We start from the raw sequence: 6,708 nt of genomic DNA on the forward strand, positions 1-6,708 counted from the left end.
TTGATCACTTCTAGATAGGAGAGCATATAAGCGATTCTTCTTGGGAGCATCGGAATTTGAGCCACTAGGAGGGACTTGCTTGCCCTCTCTCCCTTGAACCTTTAGCATAGGAAAATCCCTCTTCATGTGGCAACTCTTACCACAACTAAAATACCCATCCGTGCCAACAAGGCACTTGCCATTATGAATTTTACCACACTTTGGAAAAGTGGGTCTATCAACATAAGAACCACCTCCACTAACACCTTGTGGCTTTGGAGTAGGCACCCTCTCTTTGTTGACCTTGGGACTGCTAGAAGTGCCTTGATTAGAAAACCTCTTCTTAAACCTTGGTTTGCCTTGAACCTCAAATCTATTCTTAGACGAATTACCATTATCAACTCTTGCCCTCTTCACTTCTCTACCCATTTACTTGAGATTTTGTTCCTCAATTTGGTCGGCATGAACCATAAGACGGGAGATGTTCATGGTTGGAATAAGCATCGCCGACCTACATTCATTCACCACTAGGTCGGATATCCCCATAAAAATATTGTTCATTTTCACCCTAGAGTCCGCCACCAAGGTCGGGGCATACTTAGACAATTATGTGAACTTGAGGCTATATTCATTCACACTCATACCTCCTTGGCAGAGGTTGATGAATTCTTGCATCTTCCTCTCCCTTAGCTCTAGGGGGAAAACCTATCAAGGAACGTCGTCTTGAATACTCTCCAATCAACTGGGCCCGCTCTAATGGACCTCTCTTCCTTCCATTGCTCATGCCACACTTGAGCCACGCCCTTTAGTTGGTAGGCAGCTAGTTCCGCCTTCTCTCTTGGAGACACTCTCATAGCTTCAAGCACCTTAAAAACTCCCTCAATAAGCCCTTGTGGGTCTTCATCTACTTTGGAACCATAGAATGTAGGGGGATTCATTCTTGTGAAATCCCTTATCCTTGAACCGATAGTACTTGCATTGGGGTTTACTTGGACCCTAGCATCTCTAGTGACTTGAGCCATTAGAGCATGAATTAAGGTTTGGAGAGCCATCTGTATCTCCACATTGGTCATGACCCCTTCCTCATTAGGAGCTTGAGGACCTTGGGGAGGAACTCCCTCATTATTAGTAATTTCCTCTTCCACTCTTCTTGCAGCCGCTCTTCTTGTATTCATATTCCTATATGTATAAGAAAAGGGTTAGGAAAAGGACTCCATAGAGTAAAAACTCTAAGAAACAACTAATGAGTAATCAAAGAAGTGAAAATTCCTAAGCATCTTATAGCCTCTCATTCATAAGTGTGGTGCGCTACACACTTATGAACAAGACTCTACTAGATGTGGTTCATGAAACATTATCCTAGAATCATTATATAACCTTATGCTCTGATACCAAGTTTTTCATGACCCGGGCTACCCTCTAGAAGTAACATGGCATACCAGCCCGTAGCATTCATCCTCACATACAGACATAGAAAAATACGGAAAAATTAAAAACTTTTACAATAGAAGTCAACTTCTTTCATATAAGGAAAATAGGAACTAGACTTGTCTCAATCACCATCTAGAACATAAGAGAACAAATAGGGTCAAAGTCCTTTACATCAATAAAGTCCCCAACAATGGGAAATACAATATACTCTAGAACTTGGTAAGTAAACTAGAAACTAGAATCAATAGCTAGTTGTCCTTGAACTTGAGGACTCACCAAGCCTAGGGAATAGTTGACCGAAGCTTCACCTTGAAGAAGTAGTAGTAGTAGTATCAACAACCGGAACCTATACTCATAGTAAAGTAGAAAATATGGATTAGCACAATAAATTGTACTAAGTATGGATACCATGCACAAAAACCTTAAAACATGCATAAAAGGGACATTTAGTTGAAGTCATACCTTTGTCAAGTTTGAAAACCAATATGCACATTTATGAAGATACATAAGCCAATTCAACATATGAGCAACCCAAAGCCACACTAATGCAATGCAAAGGTAATATCCCATAACCCGACCAAATGCTAAGTATCACATTTGGGTCACCAACAATATACATATCTCACCATAGTCATAGCCAACATACATAAGAGTGAAGACATTCATATTCATGACATTCATACATACTTTTTTTTCATACATAGTTCATAAGTCATCATAATATCAAAACATAAGACAACCTTACCCTAACCACTCTTAAAGGCTACTCGTGCAATGCATAAGTGAAGTCTCATACCCCCACTCACACCAAGTAAACCCCTTAAGAGGTCATAGTTAAAGTCCATGTCCTTACCACAGTTCACATTCATAATAATTTAGGGAAAGATTGCATTAACCGACATAGACCATGTGAGCTACATGGAATTCAGTTTTCTATCCCTACACCAAAAAGAGGTGTTCTACTTGCCTAAGGTAGAACGTACATTCTAGCTAAATAGGTGGATCTACTAGCTAAGACCTATGTGGGAACAGAGATATGGGACAAGGAGATTGCTACTAGAAAACTGGACTTGCTAAACGTAGAAGGTTTCCATCTCATGAGATATCCTACATTGGGAAGCCGGACTTGCTTAACGTAAAATCCCCCATATCACTTTCATGTCCTCTCGGTGCTAAGCATTATTCCCTTTAAAAGTCACCATTAGCCTTTACTTAGGTTAATAGTCACAAGAGAGTGTATTAGACACTCACGTCATTACATCATAATAGCTCATAGGTTCCTTAAGTGAGAATGCTCCTTTCACTTTAGGAACATTAGCATGTGAGTAAACATTTCACATTGTAGTCGGATTGTGATCATGAGAATGTCCTTTCAATCAACCCAACAAGTTTATTATAAGCAAGCATACATACTTAATACATAATCAAGTGCATAGGGTATAGGAAAGAAGGATCTTACATCAATACCACAACATTGGATATAGGATCATTACCATCCAAATAAATCACATACTTATTTAGAATCAACATCAACATATACAAACCCTAATCAATTGCCCTTCAAGGCCATGAACTAATATCAGTCCATAATTCTTGAATTACAATATTAAATAGAGAGATTTCATGATTAAACAACTAAGTGAACATAACAAAATCAATTATCAATTTCCATGGCCAATCAATTCACATCTTAGTTCACAATTTAGGAAGAAAAGGGAAACAATGGGTCCAAGAGAGATTTTAATCAAAAACCATCAAGACCACAACAATATAACCATAAACCATCATAATTAATCATAACAAATCATAATTGATCAATAGAAATCGTTTTGGAAGAAGACCCATGTTTAGAGTAAAACCCTAGATTTTGGAAGTCTTAAAAACACTCTTTGAAGGAACTTCTTGGGGGATAACTACCCAAAAAATGAAGATCATCCATACCTTAGGTTCAATCCCTCACGAATTTGGAGAAGAAAGGCTTGTTGTTGAATCCCCTAGCTTGAGTTTCTTCTTTAATCTTCAATGGAGTTTATAGAGGGAATATTTTGATGTCTTTGGGTTTCTTCTTTTATTATGTGGGAGTAACTAAAATTGAAGGAATTTGACCTTAAAAAGGATATATACTTGTTAGAAAAAGTGTGGGAAAGTGTTGGTTCAAGTTTTGGAATAACTACTTAAAGACCGCAACTTAAAACTAAAAAATTATGGTCTTCAAGTTGGAGCTCGCCCATTGGACCCTTTGTGCTTGCCAAGGGCACTAGGCGACTCGCTAAGTGAACCCTTCGCTCGCCCAAATTTCCAGTGAGTTCCGAAAATGGGCAACTCACTTAGGCGATGGTGGGGTCTGTTTGGCGAATCTCCAACCCATTGGGCGATCCTCAACCCATCATACCCATTTTTCAAGAACCTAGGCTAGGAGGGACAGCCCACTAGGCGACCCAAGTGCACTTTGGCGCATCGCCAAGTCGCTTGAGCGACCAAGCTGCCAATCGCCAACCTATCTAAGGAGAAACAAGTTCTCGTTTTCCCTTCTTTGATAGCTAAGGACCTTACCACCATCCTTAAGTTACATAAACACACACATTAGCTCTAATTCAACCTAGACACCAATCTTAAGTCATACCAACCCACACGATGAGGCTCTTGTTTAACCTATTGATTTTCCGGGTTGTTACAGATTTTTTTTTGTCATTTATCAAAAGAATAGGTAGGATAGTAAAAAATGAAAAAATGTTAAAGATTGTTGACCAGAATCAATTTACAGGTGGATGACATTTTCATTTCCATTTGACCAAGATTTTGTATACGAGTCTCACTCCTCATCAAAGCTTACTAACATCCCGCAATTTTTACCCAATATTTTTTGCGCACACTGAAATGAATAAACAATCTAAAGGTATGTCCTAAATATCTCTCTGTCTTATCTTCTTCTTACATTCTCTAAGGTTGTTTTTCTAATTAATTCTTTACTCATGTCGAATCTTGATTCCAGAAGTTGTTGTGGGTTTTTAAGGAATTCGGTGTACACCTTGTGGAATTCTTTTCTCCTTTTTCTGGTTATTTGATTTTTGGCCATACAAATATGAATTAAAGGTTCTCTAAATTTTGATATCTTGATTTCCTGCATTTCAACTATTAGTAATTTAGTGTGGTATGATAAAATGTGTGTTTTCTTGTTATTAACATTTAGCTCTTTGTCAAGGTTGGTTTTGATTTACTGTATTTTTATTTTTGTTTAAATAATGATTCAATTTAAGTCTTGCAATCAAGAATGTAGCTTCTTTTGATGTTTTTACAGACTTCTCATCGTTATCCATAAAAATTGTAACATCATTTTTTAACCTGTATAGATTGAATACAAATGGTGCTTTGGTTATTCCGTCTTTTCTTTTCTCAAAAAGAGATTTGGATTATGAGGCATCTAACATATAAGCTCTGTAGATAGATGATTAGTAGTTTATATGAGAAAAAAGGATGATGTAGGCTTCATATCAGCTGCTAAAACTCTAAAGATAGTTCCCTCTCTATGGAAATTATTCAGCAACTAGCAATTTAGAGACAAACATCACTCATGCCTCATTTGTTTGCACTTAATGGAGGTCTTAATATGAATTGTTTAGATTCAGACAATTAAGTGCATTTGTTTGTAAGATCTTAATCTTAATCATTCAGATTCAACCCATTAAGTGTAGTTGTTTTCATTTTGTTTAAAACCACTCAATGAATCTTACTAGGTCTGAATGAATTAGCTCTCTAACAGAATCTTTATTTCACAAAACCTTCCATGCCTCTTGCTTCTCTTCTCCACCATGTTTTCACGCTGCTCCCCCTCCTTACTCAAGTAGATACCAATCTTTTTATTCTTAAATTGGTAAGTTTTCATTATCTTTACTAGTATTTTTTCTGGTATTTCTGATATTCACAACATTTTTGGGAGTATTGATGTTTATCAAGAACTCTTATTACCACAAATATTTTTGTCTAGCGTTATCAACTGTGCCTAGACTTGAAGACATCTTGGAATCTCTTAATCTTTGTGGCGTCACATTTTAAAAAAACATGGGAACATGTTCCATTGATCATATGCTCATGGGCAGTGAAGAAACAGGTGGTTGACTGTCTCCTGAGTTGTCTTGCAAAATAGCATCTATTGACCACCTGTAATCCTTGCCTATTCAGGTTGTCTAGAGTAAGGCATGCATTGTCTAGTTTGATCCAGCTAATGCACTTAATCTTCATAGGTAGATTGGTCTTCCATACCTGTCGTGGCCATTTAACAGGTACTTGACTTTGTCAGCATAGTTGTCTATAACATTGAAATGTACCTTTGCTTCCCCATCTTAGCCTATCTGGTTCACTTTCATCAATACTGTGAGCTTCCACCTTTGCTAACATTTTCATTTAACTCTCGTTACATAAAAATTAAAATCCTAGGTATTCCCTTTAGTCCATCTTTCAATGGTTTATGAAATAACTATCCCAAAGCATCCTAATAACTTCTCTCCACTCAAGTCACCTCATGTTGCTTGGGTTCAATTAAATTGCATTCTTTAGCTTGAATCTAGCCCGAATGAATTATAGAAATTCATGGGGCTTCGCACTTGGTCTATGAGTTCCCATTGGCTAATTTAAAAATGTAGTTTGCTGCACAAATTTATATATTTATAGGTTTATATAGAATTCTTATGGTAAATATATATTTGCTTTAATGCCCTCTTTTGTTTTTTATGTTTTAAGAAAATCAGAAAGGGCTTCATTTTTGTGTTTGTCTAAAAATTCTCCCAGGCACTACTCCCGAGATTTTTAAATTTGAAACTTTTACCCCCTCTCTCATCCTACTCTGGTGGTCCTTCTGATCACCAGAATACCCTTCGAGCCACCACATTCCGGTGGTTTTAGACTACCAGATTGTTTTAACATTGTTTTTTTTCTACTTTTCTCGAAGCCTTTTGTCATTCATGGAAAATCGTATTTACTTTTGATCTAGGGGGAAATTCCTTCAACATTACCGAGACGTCGTTCTCAAGGGAGCTCTGGTACGAATGGGTTGAGAGCTCAAGGCTACATATCATAAGAATGTCTCTAAGTAGAGAGGCCATTGTCTGGGTGTAACGGAGATTCAGAGAGGCATCCATCCTCAAGGGTAGGGTGTAAAAGACTTGGAAATGTAGAGATAAGGCAACATCCTTGTTCTATTCCATGAAATTAAATAAGTTTGGCCGCTATATGTAACACCCCGACTTTTCAAAACATCTAAATTAACTCGTATCTTTGTGAAAAGACAAGGAGGGTGGGTAA

The sequence above is a fragment of the Solanum stenotomum genome, chromosome 1 (assembly GCF_019186545.1).
Source record: "Solanum stenotomum isolate F172 chromosome 1, ASM1918654v1, whole genome shotgun sequence".
Taxonomy (NCBI): domain Eukaryota; kingdom Viridiplantae; phylum Streptophyta; class Magnoliopsida; order Solanales; family Solanaceae; genus Solanum; species Solanum stenotomum.